Source organism: Puma concolor, chromosome D1 (assembly GCF_028749965.1).
Source record: "Puma concolor isolate L17-30 chromosome D1, mPumCon1.1.hap2, whole genome shotgun sequence".
Lineage (NCBI taxonomy): Eukaryota > Metazoa > Chordata > Mammalia > Carnivora > Felidae > Puma > Puma concolor.
Genome location: NC_141676.1, coordinates 12,346,894 through 12,364,914, shown reverse-complemented (window position 1 = coordinate 12,364,914; position 18,021 = coordinate 12,346,894). Strand labels below are relative to the sequence as shown.

Sequence of the window (18,021 nt, the reverse complement as noted above, 5' to 3'; positions counted from 1 at the left end):
GTTTCGAAGGGGCACATGCACCCCCATGTTTATAGCAACACTATCCACAATAGCCAAAGTATGGAAAGAGCCCAACTGTCCATCAGTGGATGAATGGATAAAGAAGATGTGTATAATACACATCTTACAATGGAGTATTACTCAGCAATCAAAAAGAATGAAATCTTGCCATTTGCAACTACGTGGATGAAACTGGAGGGTATTATGCTAAGTGAAATTAGTCAGGCAGAGAAAGACAAAAATCATATGACTTCACTCATATGAGGACTTTAAGAGACAAAACAGATGAACATAAAGGAAGGGAAACAAAAAGAATATAAAAACAGGGAGGGGGACAAAACAGAAGAGACTCATAAATATGGAGAACAAACGGAGGGTTACTGGAGGGGGTGTGGAGGGGGGATGGGCTAAATGGGTAAGGGGCACTAAGTAATCTAATCCTGAAATAATTGTTTCACTATATGCTAATTTGGATGTAAATTTTTAAAAATAAGAAATAAAATTTTATAAAAAGAAATGTACTAGAGCCTCAAAGACAAGAGCTACGGTATGATTAGTTTTCAATAAATATACTTGCATGTACATCAATATATTAGAATTCTCTAGTTATCCAAGAATTTGACTTGGAGAACATTCTGCTCACTCCAGGTTTGCTCCCCACTATAAAATACAACTTTTAAATCATAAATATTAATCAGGCCCCATATCAAGAACTCCAAAATATTTTAAAATAATGTTATGAATAAATGTGCTTTTATCCTTTAAAAAAAAAGAAAGAAAGAAAACATAAGCAGTAAGCTCCTTGACATCAGTCTTAGTGATGTTCCTTTGGATCTGAATCCAAAGGGAAGGGGAACAAAAGTAAAAATAAACAAACAGAAAATATACCAAACTAAAAAGCTCTGAAAAGTGAAAGAAACCATCAACAAAGCAAAAAGCCAATGTACTGAATGAGAGAAGATATTTACAAATTATATATCTGACAAAAGCTTAATATCCAAAGTACATAAAGAACTTATGCAATTCAATGACAAAAAATAAACAATTCAATCAAAAAATGGGCAGAAGATTTTAACAGCCATTTTTCCAAAGAAGACATACAGATGGCCAACAGGCACATAAAATGATGCTCAACATCACAATCTTCAGGGAAAAGCAAACCAAAACCACAATTAAATAACATATTTAGCTGTTAAATTGGCTTTATTTATCAAAAAGACAAGAAACAACACATGTAGGTGAGGGTATGGAAAAAAGTGAACCTTGTGTATTGTTTACGGGAACGTAAATCGGTGCAGCTACTATGGAAAAAAGTATGGAAGTTCTTCAACAAACTAAAAATAGAACTACCATATGATCCCAGAATCCCACTACTGGTTATTTATCCTAACAAAACAAAAACACTATCCTGAAAAAAATCTTTTCATAACAGCGTTATTTACAATAGCCAAGATATGGAAACAACCTAAGTGTTCACCAATGGATAAATAGGTAAAGATGTGTGTGGGGTGTGTGTGTATAGATGTGTATGGATGATATGTAATTTACATATAATGGAATACTATTCAGCCATTAAAAAGCATGAAATTTTGCCATTTGCAACAATATGGATAGACCTTGCGGGTATTATTCTAAGTGAAATAAGTCAGATAAAGACAAATACTGTATGATTTTATTTATATATGGAATTTTTTCCCAATATATGAAGTTTATTGTCAAATTGGTTTCCATACAACACCCAGTGCTCATCCCAAAAGGTGCCCTACTCAATACCCATAACCCATCCTCCCCTCCTTCCCACCCCCCATAAACCCTCAGTTTGTTCTGTTTTTAAGAGTCTCTTATGCTTTTGCTTTCTCCCACTCTAACCTCCTTTTTTTTTTCCTTCCCCTCCCCCATGGGTTTCTGTTAAGTTTCTCAGGATCTACATAAGAGTGAAACCATATGGTATCTGTCTTTCTCTGTATGGCTTATTTCACTTAGCATCACACTCTCCAGTTCCATCCATGCTGCTACAAAGGGCCATATTTCATTCTTTCTCATTGCCATGTAGTATTCCATTGTGTATATAAACCACAATTTCTTTATCCATTCATCAGTTGATGGACATTTAGGCTCTTTACATAATTTGGCTATTGTTGAGAGTGCTGCTATAAACATTGGGGTACAAGTGCCCCTATGCATCAGTACTCCTGTATCCCTTAGGTAAATTCCTAGCAGTGCTATTGCTGGGTCATAAGGTAGGTCTATTTTTAATTTTTTGAGGAAGCTCCACACTGTTTTCCAGAGTGGCTGCACCAGTTTGCATTCCCACCAACAGTGTAAGAGGGTTCCTGTTTCTCCACATCCTCTGCAGCATCTATAGTCTCCTGATTTGTTCATTTTGGCCACTCTGACTGGCGTGAGGTGATATCTGAGTGTGCTTTTGATTTGTATTTCCCTGATGAGGAGCGACGTTGAGCATCTTTTCATGTGCCTGTTGGCCATCCGGATGTCTTCTTTAGAGAAGTGTCTATTCATGTTTTCTGCCCATTTCTTCACTAGGTTATTTGTTTTTCGGGTGTGGAGTTTGGTGAGCTCTTTATAGATTTTGGATACTAGCCCTTTGTCCGATATGTCATTTGCAAATATCTTTTCCCATTCCGTTGGTTGCCTTTTAGTTTTGTTGGTTGTTTCCTTTGCTGTGCAGAAGCTTTTTATCTTCAGAAGGTCCCAGTAGTTCATTTTTGCTTTTAATTCCCTTGCCTTTGGGGATGTGTCAAGTAAGAAATTGCTACGGCTGAGGTCAGAGAGGTCTTTTCCTGCTTTCTCCTCTAGGGTTTTGATGGTTTCCTATCTCAGATTCAGGTCCTTTATCCATTTTGAGCTTATTTTTGTGAATGGTGTGAGAAAGTGGTCTAGTTTCAATCTTCTGCATGTTGCTGTCCAGTTCTCCGAACACCATTTGTTAAAGAGACTGTCTTTTTTCCATTGGATATTTTTTCCTACTTTGTCAAGATTAGTTGGCCATATGTTTGTGGGTCTAGTTGTGGGGTTTCTATTCTGTTCCATTGGTCTATGTGTCTGTTTTTGTGCCGAGACCATGCTGTCTTGATGATTAGAGCTTTGTAGTAGAGGCTAAAGTCTGGGATTGTGATGCCTCCTGCTTTGCTCTTCTTCTTCAAAATTTGGTTATTCGGGGCCTTTTGTGGTTCCATATGAATTTTAGGATTGCTTGTTCTAGCTTCGAGAAGAATGCTGGTGCAATTATGATTGGGATTGCATTGAATGTGTAGTATTGACATTTGACAATATTTATTCTTCCAATCCATGAGCAGGGAGTGTCTTTCCATTTCTTTATATCTTCTTCAATTTCCTTCATAAGCTTTCTATAGTTTTCAGCATACAGATCTTTTACATCTTTGGTTAGATTTATTCCTAGGTATTTTATGCTTCTTGGTGCAATTGTGAATGGGATCAGTTTCTTTATTTGTCTTTCTGTTGCTTCATTGTTAGTGTATAAGAATGAAACTGATTTCTGTACATTGATTTTGTATCCTGCAACTTTGCTAAATTCATATATCAGTTCTAGCAGACTTCTGGTGGAGTCTATCGGATTTTCCATGTATAATATGTCATCTGCAAAAAGTGAAAGCTTAACTTCATCTTTGCCAATTTTGATGCCTTTGATTTCCTTTTGTTGTCTGATTGCTGATGCTAGAACTTCCAACACTATGTTAAAAAGCAGCGGTGAGAGTGGACATCCCTGTCGTGTTCCTGATCTCAGGGAAAAAGCTCTCAGTTTTTCCCCATTGAGGATGATGTTAGCTGTGGGCTTTTCATAAATGGCTTTTATGATGTTTAAGTATGTTCCTTCTATCCCGACTTTCTCGAGGGTTTTTGTTAAGAAACATTGCTGAATTTTGTCAAATGCCTTTTCTGCATCGATTGACAGGATCATATGGTTCTTATATTTTCTTTTATTAATGTGATGTATCACGTTGATTGATTTGCGAATGTTGAACCAGCCCTGCATCCCAGGAATGAATCCCACTTGATCATGGTGAATAATTCTTTTTATATGCTGTTGAATTCGATTTGCTAGTATCTTATTGAGAATTTTTGCATCCATATTAATCAGGGATATTGGCCTGTAGTTCTCTTTTTTTACTGGGTCTCTGTCTGGTTTAGGAATCAAAGTAATACTGGCTTCATAGAATGAGTCTGGAAGCTTTCCTCCCCTTTCTATTTTTTGGAATAGCTTGAGAAGGATACATATTATCTCTGCTTTAAATGTCTGGTAGAACTCCCCTGGGAAGCCATCTGGTCCTGGACTCTTATTTGTTGGGAGATCTTTGAATAACTGATTCAATTTCTTCGCTGGTTATGGGTCTGTTCAAGCTTTCTATTTCCTCCTGATTGAGTTTTGGAAGCGTGTGGGTGTTTACAAATTTGTCCATTGCTTCCAGGTTGTCCAGTTTGTTGGCATATAATTTTTCAGAGTATTCCCTGATAATTGCTTGTATCTCTGAGGGATTGGTTGTAATAATTCCATTTTCATTCATGATTTTATCTCTTTGGGTCATCTCCCTTTTCTTTTTGAGAAGCCTGGCTATAGGTTTATCAATTTTGTTTATTTTTTCAAAAAACCAACTCTTGGTTTTGTTGATCTCCTCTACAGTTTTTTTAGATTCTATATTGTTTATTTCTGCTCTGATCTTTATTATTTCTCTTCTTCTGCTGGGTTTAGGCTGTCTTTGCTGTTCTGCTTCTATTTCCTTTAGGTGTGCTGTTAGATTTTGTATTTGGGATTTTTCTTGTTTCTTGAGATAGGCCTGGATTACAATGTATTTTCCTCTCAGGACTGTCTTTGCTGCATCCCAAAGCTTTTGGACTGTTCTATTTTCATTTTCATTTGTTTCCATATATTTCTTAGTTTCTTCTCTAATTGCCTAGTTGACCCATTCATTCTTTAGTAGGGTGTTCTTTAACCTCCATGCTTTTTGAGGTTTTCCAGACTTTTTCCTGTGGTTGATTTCAAGCTTCATAGCATTGTGGTCTGAAAGTATGCATGGTATAATTTCAATTGTTGTAAACTTATGAAGGGCTGTTTTGTGACCAGTATATGATCTATCTTGGAGAATGTTCCATGTGCACTCGAGAAGAAAGTATATTCTGTTGCTTTGGGATGCAGAGTTCTAAATATATCTGTCAAGTCCATCTGATCCAATGTATCATTCGGGGCCCTTGTTTCTTTATTGACCATGTGTCTAGATGATCTATCCATTTCTGTAAGTGGAGTGTTAAAGTCCCCTGCAATTACCACATTCTTATCAATAAGGTTGCTTATATTTGTGAGTAATTGTTTTATATATTTGGGGGCTCCCGTATTCGGCACATAGACATTTATAATTGTTAGCTCTTCCTGATGGATAGACCCTGTAATTATTATATAATGCCCTTCTTCATCTCTTGTTACAGCCTTTAATTTAAAGTTAGTTTGTCTGATATAAGTATGGCTACTCCAGCTTTCTTTTGACTTCCAGTGGCATGATAAATAGTTCTCCATCCCCTCACTCTCAATCTGAAGGTGTCCTCAGGTCTAAAATGAGCCTCTTGTAGAGAGCAAATAGATGGGTCTTGTTTTTTATCCATTCTGATACCCTATGTCTTTTGGTTGGCGCATTTAGTACATTTACATTCAGTGTTATTATTGAAAGATATGGGTTTAGAGTCATTGTGATGTCCATAGGTTTCATGCTTGTAGTGATGTCTCTGGTACTTTGTCTCACAGGATCCCCCTTAGGATCTCTTGTAGGGCTGGTTTAGTGGTGACGAATTCCTTCAGTTTTTGTTTGTTTGGGAAGACCTTTATATCTCCTTCTATTCTAAATGACAGACTTGCTGGATAAAGGATTCTCAGCTGCATATTTTTTCTGTTCATCACATTGAAGATCTCCTGCCATTCCTTTCTGGCCTGCCAAGTTTCAGTAGAGAGATCGGTCACGAGTCTTATAGGTCTCCCTTTATATGTTAGAGCACGTTTATCTCTAGCTGCTTTCAGAATTTTCTCTTTATCCTTGTATTTTGCCAGTTTCACTATGATATGTCATGCAGAAGATCGATTCAAGTTACATCTGAAGGGAGTTCTCTGTGCCTCTTGGATTTCAATGCTTTTTTCCTTCCCCAGATCAGGGAAGTTCTCAGCTATTATTTCTTCAAGTACACCTTCAGCACCTTTCCCTCTCTCTTCCTCCTCTGGAATACCAATTATGCATATATTATTTTTCTTTAGTGCATCACTTAGTTCTCTAATTTTCCCCTCATACTTCTGGATTTTTTTATCTCTTTTTTTCTCAGCTTCTTCTTTTTCCATAATTTTATCTTCTAGTTCACCTATTCTCTCCTCTGCCTCTTCAATCCAAGCTGTGGTTGTCTCCATTTTATTTTGCAGCTCATTGATAGCATTTTTTAGCTCCTCCTGGCTGTTCCTTAGTCCCTTGATCTCTGTAGCTATAGATTCTCTGCTGTCCTTTATACTGTTTTCAAGCCCAGCGATTAATTTTGTGACTATTATTCTAAATTCACTTTCTGTTATATTGTTTAAATCGTTTTTGATCAGTTCGTTAGCTGTCGTTATTTCCTGGAGGTTTTTTTGAGGGGAATTCTTCCGTTTGGTCATTTTGGATAGTCCCTGGAGTGGTGCGGGACTGCGGGGCACTTCCCCTGTGCTGTGGTGTATAACTGATGTTGGTGGGCGGGGCGCAGTCAGACCTGATGTCTGCCCCCAGCCCACCGCTGGGGCCACAGTCAGACTGGTGTGTGCCTTCTCTTCCCCTCTCCTAGGGGCAGGATTCACTGTGGGGTGGCGTGGCCCATCTGGGGTACTTGCACACTGCCACACTTGTGGTGCTGGGGATCTGGCATATTAGCTGGGGTGGATGGGCAAGGTGCACGGCGGTGGGAGGAGTAGGCTCAGCTCGCTTTTCCTTCAGTGATCCGCTTGGGGAGGGGCCCTGCGGCACCGGGAGGGAGTCAGACCCGCTGGAGGGATGGATCCGCAGAAGCACTGCCTTGGGTGTTTGCGCGGTTCAAGCAAGTTCCCTGGCAGGAACCGGTTCCCTTTGGGATTTTGGCTGGGGGATGGGAGAGGGAGATGGCGCTGGCGAGCGTCTGTGTTCCCCGCCAAGCTGAGCTCTGTCATCCGGGGCTCAACAACTCTCTCTCCCGTTGTCCTCCAGCCCTCCCACTCTCTGAGCAGAGTGGTTAGCTTATAACCTTCCAGATGTCAAGTCCCTCTTGCTGTCGGAACACACTCCATCCAGCCCCTCCGCTTTTGCAAGCCAGACTCAGAGGCTCTGCTTGGCCAGCAGGCTGCCCCTCCGCCCTGGCTCCCTCCCGCCAGTCCGTGGAGCGCGCACCGCCTCGCCGCCCTTCCTACCCTCTTCCGTGGGCCTCTCGTCTGTGCTTGGCTCCAGAGACTCCATTCTGCTAGTCTTCTGGCAGTTTTCTGGGTTAGTTAGGCAGATGTGGGTGGAATCTACGTGATCAGCAGGATGTGGTGAGCCCAGCGTCCTCCTACGTCACCATCTTCCCAGGATCCTCCTATATGTGGAATTTTAAAAACAAAACAAGTAAAACAACAACAAAAAACCCAGACTCATACAGAGAATACATTGGGGATGACAGAGAGAAAGAAGACTTAGGGGGCATCAGTGGGGAAAGGGTGAAGGGGATCAAGAAAAACAATTTCCAGTTATAAAATAAATAGGTCATAGGAATATAATTTACAACATGGGGGATATAGTCAATAATATTGTATTAGCGTTGTATGGTGACAGACAATATCTAGCCTTATTGTGGCAATCAGTTTGCAATATATACAAATGTCAAGTCACTATGTTATACACCTGAAACTAATATATTATATGCCCTTTATAACTCAATAAATAATATTTTTCATTTAAAAAAAAAGACAGGAAATAAGTATTGGCAAGAATGTGGAGATAAAGGACCCTCATATACCATTTGTGGGAATGTAAATTAGTGCACCCACTTCCAGGAACTATAGCACTTCCTCAAAAAAATGTTTGTTGTGGCATTGCTTATGATAGCCAAGATCTGAAAGCAATCCAGGTGTCCACTGATAGAGTAATGGATAAAGAAGAAGTGATATATATATATATCTGTATATATGTGTATATATATATATATATATATATATATATATATATATATTATTCATCCATAAAAAAAGATGGGATCTCGCCATTGTGACAACATGGATTGACCTAGAGGGTATTACACTCAGTGAAATAAGTTAGTCAAAGAAAGACAAATACCATACAATTTCACTTATATGTGAAATCTAAAGAAACAAATGAACAAACAAAAAAAGAAGCAGACCCATAAATACAAGAAACAAATAGACGGTTTCCAGAAGGAAGGGGTAGGCAAGGATGGGAAAAAGGGGTGAGGGGGAGTGGGAGATATAGGCTTCCAGTTATGGAATGTATAAAAGGTACAGCATAAGGAATAAAGTTACAGCATAGGGAATATAGTCAAAGGTGTTGTGATAGAATTGTATGGGGTCAGATGGTAGCTACACTCGTGATGAGCACATAACATACAGACTTTTCTAGTCACTTGGTTGCATGCCTGAAACTAGTGTAACATTGTGTGTCAACTATTGTTCGGTGTAAAAAAGTATACTACAGTAAAACCTTGGATTGCAAGTAACTTGTTCTCCAAGTGTTCTGCAAGACGAGCAAACATTTCTAATAAATTTTAACTTGATAAATGAATGACGTCATGATCACAACCGAGCCAATGATTCTTCTCTCTCTCTCTCTCGCTCGCCGCTGTGAGATTGTGAGTTATCGTCTCTCATGCTTGGATGCTGGGTCCCATGCTGTGGTGTTTGGCAAAAATTATTTATTTTTCAGAACTTTGGAAGGTGCCCCAAACTGATGTAATTTTTGTCGCTTCAAAGCACCTATGGACAGTTCTTTGATTTTCCATACAAGAGTAAGCTTAGGAATGCTTTGCTTGGTTTTGGTCAGGCTGCTTGAAGGTATAAACCCTTTCCTCTGCTGTCTTATTGCCAGTTATATTAAATACAGTATATGACAAGAGTTTATTAATACTGTACTGTAGTCAACATCAGTTAGTGATAGTGAAAGTCGTCCTATACAATAATCCTCCTCGTTCATGTCTCCCTCAGCCACGAAGGTTTTCAAAGGTAAGCACAGGTTAATTTGTTTATTTATCCTTGTATTTTGTATTTTTTAAAATTATTTTGTATTATATTATGGTATAGTAATCAGTTTTACGTGAATATTTTTGGGTTGTAGAACTAATTATCTGAGTTTCCATTATTACCTATGGGGAAATTTGCTTTGACAGACAAGTGCTTTGGATTACAAGCATGTTTCTGGAACGAATTATACTCACAAACCAAGTATCTACTGTATTTATGAACAAAATACAAAAAATAAATGAGCAGAGTAAGATTAGCAGGAAGAAGGAATAGAAAGTCCAAATCTACATCCCCTGATAGAAACATAGGTTTAACAATTTAAGTAACAAAATACCCTTCTGAGAAGTCCGAAGTCCAGTTCAGTGTCTCATCTGTTGAATTCCTAACCTTCAGTACTCCGAAATGTGATCTTGTATAGAAATAGGATTGTTGCAGATTTACATACTTAAGATGAGGTCCCACTGGGGTAAAGTAGGCCCCAAATCTAATAGGACTCGTGCCCCTTTAAAAAATGGAATATTTAGACAGATGCAGGCAAAAGGGGGGGAACACCAAGTAAAGAGGAAGACAGAGGTCAGAATGGTCAGCAGACCAAGGAATGAAAACGAACGCCAGGACATCACCCTGATGCTCGGGGACAGATATGAGACAAATTCTCCCTTACAGAACTCACAAGTAACCAACGGAACCAACCCCATCGACACATGGACCTCAGATTTCTAGTATCCAGAAATGTGAGACGATACATTTCTGTTAATGCCACCTTCTTTGTGGTAGTTTTTAAGAGCAGTCTTAGGAAATTAATATAGGCAACAATATGGATGAATCTCAGATACATCTTACGTGAAGGAATCCAGACACAAAGGCTACACACACTAGGACTCAACTTACAGGACATTATTGCAAAGGCAAAATTACATGGACAAAAGCCGTTACGTGGTTTCTAGGGACAGCCGGTGGGAGAAGGGGTTGAGCACAAAGAAGCTTGGGGTTTGGTGTAGACAATGGAACTCTTCTATATCACAATGGTGCTGGTGGCTATGTGACCTTGTAAATATGGCCAAACTCTTAGATTTATACAATCAAACCTAGGGGTATCATTGTTGTTTCTAAATTCTACTTCAGTTAGAAAATGGGTGAAATATAAGAAAGAACATGTGATATAAAACCATGTGTGCACCCTGATCAGATCCAGTTAGGTCCCCACAGGCTGTTTAACTGCTTCTCCCTGAGAAGATGGATGAGAGCTACAGATGCCCTCCTGGGGGACATGCAGGAGAGAACTCCGTGTCTATCTCCCTCCTGATTCCATGAGATAGCCCCTGAAATCCCAGTAGGACTCAACATGACATCATTTCAGAGGGACCAGGCCATGTGCCACGCCCCTCTGGCCATCATTTATTCAGCTGACTGCTATCGTTGCTGGTACATGCAGACCTTCCTCCCTGACCTTGGACCTGAGAATTTGTTTCCAGCCTGCGATCATGGCCAGGGAAAACATCTCCACATGGAAATATTGATTGAGTTCCAGATGAGAACCCCTCAGCAAGGTGTTTTCTAGAGCTTCTCTCCTTTGCTCATCACGACACAATTCTGTGAATTGTGTAGGAGAGGTGATTTTTTCCTTTATTTTACAAATAGGGAGAAAACAAGCGGCTACTCCAAAAGCGTAGTCAGAACTAAGGGTGGGTTTAGGACTTGGATCATGTTTGTGACTCCATGTTGGGATCTTTCTTCTAATTTTACCTGTCTTAGAAGTCTTGGAATTTTCACTAGTACCTGATAGAGAACATCTCCAACAGGATATATGCATTATTTCATAGCAAAAAGTCTGATTTCAGACTCACTATTCAGGATTGCCTCTCTCTTCTTTTCTGCCAGCGAGGTAAGCTTCTATGTTGCGTGTATTTTTTTTTTTTTAGTAAGAAGTATAATTCATGCAAAATCCACGGGGTGCTCTACCTACTATGAGTTATATTTGAGCACCGAAATAGATGATTTGAACATTACTCCTAAAGCAGTGAGCTGAGGCTGGGATTTTAGTATCAAAATTTCCATCAATGGCGAGTTTAGTGATGTCTATGGAATAACATCAACTGCTTTCTTTAAAAAGATCAGCCAAACAAAAAAGTTAAGTGATGCCCTGATTCAGTAACTTTTAAATTCATCTTATTTACTATCTCTGTCCTGTCACTGGAGGTTAAAAAAAAACAGAAGACAGTGAAATAACCTCTCTATAAACTACAAAGTGTTATAATTCAATTAACAAGATTAGTACTCCACTGTAATCTCTCCAGCATTATCTGGTCCTTATTAATATTGCTAGCACATCTACAGAGGCCAATGATAAGGTCGCTAAAAGCACAGGCTTTTGACTTGGTCACAGGGTCATTTGAATCTTGAATCTTCCTCATTCAAGCTATGTAATTGTAGAGCTTTACATAACCTCTCAAACGATAAAGGGGGAATAACAATTACACTGACCTCACAACATCTCAGTGAATTTAAATGTAATGATACATTTTTACACATATATACAAACACATGCATAAATATATGTCCACATGCATGAATAGAAATGTATATGTATATAGCTCTTACTGTTTGTAGAACATGTCTTATTCTGAGATGTTATGATTGTCAAAGCTTGTAAGACACAACGACCTCAGGGTCTAGGTTTGGTGAGGGAGGATGTGACAGAATCAGGAGGGCATGGTAGAGAGTGATTAGTTGAGGACAGATGTCTTTCTAAAGGCTTCAAATTCAAAGTTAAAAGATTTAAGAGACAGTTCCTACACAAGAACATATCACATAAATTAAAAACGTGGAGCGCCCCACCAAAACAGACCTGCAGGCTCAAGGCAGTCAAAAACTGGGACCTTTCAACCCTTGATCTTGGTGATTCAACTATGAGATGATAGTAATGGAAGGAAGAGTGAGTTCAAGAAAAGACACTCTTTTGACTCTTGCTAAAATATGGATTTTAAGAAAGAAATTAAGCAAAAGAATGGCTCATTTGGAATGACTAGAACAGAACTTGAGCTGGCAGAGGACAGACTGAGGAACACTGGAAGGAACAAAATAATCAGTGGACCAAGTGTGTGAGAAAAAGGAAACCAAGGAGAGGCTACAAGGCCTCAGAACTCATCCACACCTGAATCCCTCAAATCACCACCCACCTTTCCCAAACAGAAAGGTTATCATTCCGTCCTAGAAATATTACTACAGTAACATTGGTCAGGCCATGCTAAACATCCAACATTTTACCCCTTGTTTATAATGCACTATCTCATTTGTATCACTCAACAATATCTTGGAGTAGATCTCGTTACAATCTGCACTGTGTGTATGGAAGAAATCAGGTCCTGGTACTGAGGTTGGAATCAATGTTTCTTGGGTGGTAAATGATAGGGTTGATAGGCACCACTTCCTAGAGCCTCAGCTCTACACCTGACATTGTGCCTTGCCCTCAGAATTGCCTCTTCTGGCTATACATGCCCTACTGCTCAAGTTATCCCACTACATCCATAATGCTTGTATGTCTCAGTTACTTAAGTAGAAAGCCACGAACACTGAGTTTGGAACAATGAAGTCAATGAGTATGTGTAAATTGAGTTAAGTTCAATTTTACTTAAATTAAGACCAGTGGACTGAAGAACCAGTCGTGGGTGCAAAACTTGGCTTTGGCAGTAATAATTTTGTAAACTTAAATACGTGATTTAATCTCTGTGCTTCACAAGTTAAATGGGGGTAATAAAGAACTAGTCAATCCCATAGGGTTGTTGAAAAACATGAATGAATACACACAAAGTGTCTAGAGTAGTTTCTTTCTAGACCAACATACAAGTATAAACATTTAATGATCCATGGAACTGAAATGACAGATATATTTGATTTCAGACTTGCCATCTTGATCAAGACATTACTCTTCACATCTCAGTTAACAAATTTACAAAATTTAGAAAATGAAACTTGATCCATGAAGATCCTTCAGTTTTAGCAATGTGTGACTGTATAGAGAATTCATGCATTACATTTCATTGTCAAGCTCACACCTGAGATCTGAATAATATGAAGAATTACTGCTGTAAAGAAATAATGCACATCTAGGGGCGCCTGGGTGGCGCAGTCGGTTGAGTGTCCGACTTCAGCCAGGTCACGATCTCGCGGTCCGGGAGTTCGAGCCCCGCGTCAGGCTCTGGGCTGATGGCTCGGAGCCTGGAGCCTGTTTCCGATTCTGTGTCTCCCTCTCTCTCTGCCCCTCCCCCGTTCATGCTCTGTCTCTCTCTGTCCCAAAAATAAATAAACGTTGAAAAAAATTTAAAAAAAAAAAAAAAAAAAAGAAATAATGCACATCTATCTATCATCTATCTACCTACCAATCTATCATTGAGATATCTATCTAGATTATCTATCTATCATCTATTATCTATCTTTCTGTGTATCTATCTTTCTATGTATCTGTTTCAATTTCACTTCACTTGCTTTGTTGTTTATGACTCTCCCTTTATTTTCATCACTACAGGGCATATTGCAGTTCCCAAACAACATCATGAAGAACAACACGGAAGTGGCTGAATTCATCCTGCTGGGACTAACCAATGACCCAAAGCTACAGATCCTTCTATTTATCATGTTCACCCTCATTTACCTCATCACGCTGTTTGGAAACATGGGGATGATTGTTTTGATTCTCTTAGACTCTCATCTCCACACTCCCATGTACTTTTTCCTCAGTAACCTGTCTCTGGTGGACTTTGGTTACTCTACAGCTGTCACTCCCAAAGTTATGGCTGGGCTCCTTATGGGAGACAAAGTCATCTCTTACAATGCATGTGCTGCCCAGATGTTCTTTTTTGGAGCCTTGGCCACTGTGGAAAATTTCCTTTTGGCCTCAATGGCCTATGACCGCTACACAGCAGTGTGCAAACCCCTCCATTACACCACCACCATGACGACAAGGGTGTGTGCATGTCTGGCGATAGGTTCCTACATCTATGGTTTCTTGAATGCTTCCATCCACATTCAGAACACGTTCAGTCTCTCATTCTGCAAGTCCAATCTGATCCATCACTTTTTCTGTGATGTTCCAGCTGTCATGGCTCTATCTTGTTCTGATAGACATGTCAGTGAACTTATTCTTATTGTGGTAGCAAGCTTCAACATCTTTTTTGCTGTCTTTGTTATCTTGATTTCCTACCTGCTCATATTTATCACCATCCTGAAGATGCACTCAACTCAGGGTTATCAGAAGGCTTTATCCACGTGCACTTCCCACCTCACTACAGTCTCCATCTTCTATGGGACAGCCATATTTATGTACTCCCGGCCCACCTCCAGCCATTCCATGGACTCAGACAAAATCGCATCCATGTTCTACACTATGGTTATTCCCATGCTGAACCCCCTGGTCTATAGCTTAAGAAACAAGGAGGTTAAAACTGCTTTCAAGAAGGTGGGTGAGAAGGCAAAACTGTCTCTAGGCTTTCTACTAAAGTCATAGCATGCACAATGATCTGTGTAAATCCTCTCAGATTTCCAACATGCAGTTAGTCACATTTTAATGCCCCCCACTCCACCTAAATTACTGAGGCAATACGATCTCTTGTTCAAAAGTCTATCATCTGGAAAAAGAAGTGTATGTCCAAATACACGATATCCAAATGAGGATGGCCAATGGGAACCTTAAAATTTTGGGGGCCCTGCTTGTAGTAAAACTTATTAATTATATGTTCATTATTTTCCTTACCATATAACAATGCATCTCTATATGTAAACCATGGCACACAAAAATCCATGAATAGAAGCATATGGAAGAATCCCATATGTGCAGATGCACACAGGAGTGGGGAATTAGTTAAAGGAGTTAAATGTAGTGTAGCTAGTTTTTAATAGAAAAGTTAAAATAGTCAATTTAAATATTAGAATATGAATTTATGTCTGACGTTATTTATTTCTGTAGTTGAAATTTTTTCAAGAGTCCAAAATGGGGATTAAGAGTACACTTACCTTGATGAGCACCGAGAAATGTATAAAAGTGTCAAATCATTACATTGTACACTTGAAACTAATATAACACTGTATGTTAATTATACTTGAATAAGAAGAAAAATGACCGAAGGTGGCAAAACAGAGGTCCCAAATGAAGTAAGACATGACATAAATTTTTAAATAAAAATATATACTTTTGTGGCACATTTTATTCAGAGCTACATGCATACACTATTTTAAAGGAATCAATACTTCTGTCTTTAGTGTTTGTTAGAAACAGATTTGTCACAGGGCAATTTTCAAAAGCAAGAAGGCCAGAAAAAGAAAAGTCAGTCTGTATATTACAAGAGATTTTTCCAATTTTTCTGTTTATCTTTTCTTATATTTTGTAAAACAATAAAGGCACTGAGTAAGGATAATGTTATCTATCTTCCTGCTGAAAATACTATGAGATGGCTAATGACACTCAGGCAGGGATACTTTAGTTTCAGATGAGCTACGTCATGTCTTGCCCCTCTCCTATACCCTGCCTCCTCTCCCCTCACACTGAGTTCCCTGCTGTTCCTGGAAAACCCAACCTCCCTCCTGCCTCAGGGCCTTTGTATTTGCTATACTTGCTGAGGTTCAAAAAGCTTCCTCACTTCCCTCAGGTCTTTGTTTAAATATTAGCATATCACAGCCCTCCCACCTCCTATGGACACTGTTCTCAACTTGCTCTATTCTTCATAGTCCCGATCAGTACTCAACAATTTCTTTTTTTTTTTTTGAAATATATGAAATTTATTGTCAAATTGGTTTCCATACAACAATTTCTATTTATTTGTTTGTTAGCTTGTTTACTTGTTTACTGGTCCAGCTAGGACACACACCACACAAGACAGCGAATCTTCTTTATTAACAACGTTATCCCCAATACTTAAATTGGTCATAATAATTTCTCAGTAAACATTTGTTAAATTAATGAATAAATAAATTAATTAAGCTTTGAGCCCAGAAATCAATATAGTTGAGCCACTGATAATTATAGATAAAAATACATTATGTAATTCTTTTTTAAATATAATTTATTGTCAAGTTGGCTAAAATACAGTGTATACAGTGTGCTCTTGGTTTTGGTGGGTAGATTCCCATGATATATCACTTACATACAACACCCAGTGCTCATTCCAAGTGCCCTCAATGTCCATCATCCTTTTTCCCCTTTTCTCCTCCCACCCCATCAACCCTCAGTTTATTCTCTGTATTTAAGAGTCTCTTATAGTTTGCCTCACTCCCTCTCTGTTTGTAACTATTTTTTTCCCTTTCCTTTACCCCATGGTCTTCTGTTAAGTTTCTCAAGTTCCACATATGAGTGAAAACATATGTTATTTGTCTTTCTCTGACTGACCTATTTCCTTTAGCATAATACCTTCCAGTTCCATCCACGTTGCTACAAATGGCCAGATTTCATTCTTTCTCATTGCCAAGTAGTATTCCATTGTATATGAAAACCACATCTTCTTTATCCATTCATCAGTTGATGGACCTTTAGGCTCTTTCCATAATTTGGCTATTGTTGAAAGTGCTGCTATAAACATTGGGGTACAAGTGCCTCTATGAATCAGCACTCCTATATCCTTTGGATAATTTCCTAGTTGTATAATTGCTGGGTCATAGGGTAGTTCTATTTTTAATTTTTTGAGGAAACTCCACACTGTTTTCCAGAGTGGCTGCACCAGTTTGCATTCCCACCAGCAGTGCAAGAGGGTTCCTGTTTCTCCACATCCTTGTCAGCATCTGTTGTTCCCTGAATTGTTAATTTTAGCTTGATAATGCATTATGTAATTCTTTAAAAAAGAATTTGAGAGCATTTTAGGAGATGTGCTTGCTTTTTTTTTTTTTCTATATTCTTTCACTGACTATTTGCATTTCACTCTTTTGCACAAATAACCTTTTGAAAACCACATTATCAAATAGATCATATAAAACTACTTTAATTCTTTTCTATTAGGAGTTTCTCATTAAATGAAAATGCATGAAATAAATTGTTTTTAATAAATTATAATAACACAAAATATGAGTCTGCAAAGTTTCCTAACTGTTCAATTTGTAAAATTCCTTCATAAATAATGATTACTCAATCAACTCCAATGATTCTAAACATCCATAGAAAATGTAAGCATGACAATATTTTACAATTAACATAACCTACCTCAATATGCTAATATAATCTATGGTCAGTGCATATTTTATTTGAATTAGAAGTGAGCTGAATTTTATAATAAAGCCTTCCAAAGGAATTTTTACCCATCTTCCTTTCCCATCTCTATAATTTTAAAAGCATCCAACTTCCCAAGATTTGCAAAACGGTGCATAAATGTCCGAAGAGGGATATGTTGACATTAGTGGGGTCTGTGCGGGGCAACACAAGTATCTGCTCTGAAGTCTATGAAAATAGTTTCTCTTCTGGAACCATTTCTTTAAAAATTTTTCTTTTAAACATTTATTTAATTTTGAGAGACAGAGAGAGACAGAGTATGAGCAGGGGAGGGGCAGAGAGAGAGGGAGACAAAGAATTTCAAGCAGGCTGCAGGCTCTGAGCTGTCAGCACAGAGCCCCATGCAGGGCCCCAACTCACAAATCGCGAGAGCCAAAGTCGGACGCTCAACCGACTGAGCCACCCAGGCGCCCCATTGGAACCATTTCTTAATAATTACTTTAAATATATCTGAAATTTGAAAATGATTTTAGATTTCAAAATATTAGCTGGGGTATTGTATAATATATGTCCTTTATACCTCTCACCCAGTTTC

At 38.7% G+C, this 18,021-nt stretch overlaps 1 pseudogene; it reads left to right on the top strand.

The window, feature by feature from the left end:
* The first annotated feature begins 13,910 nt into the window (after positions 1-13,910).
* Positions 13,911-14,701, top strand: LOC147576456 (olfactory receptor 5B2-like; annotated as a pseudogene).
* Positions 14,702-18,021: the final 3,320 nt, after the last annotated feature.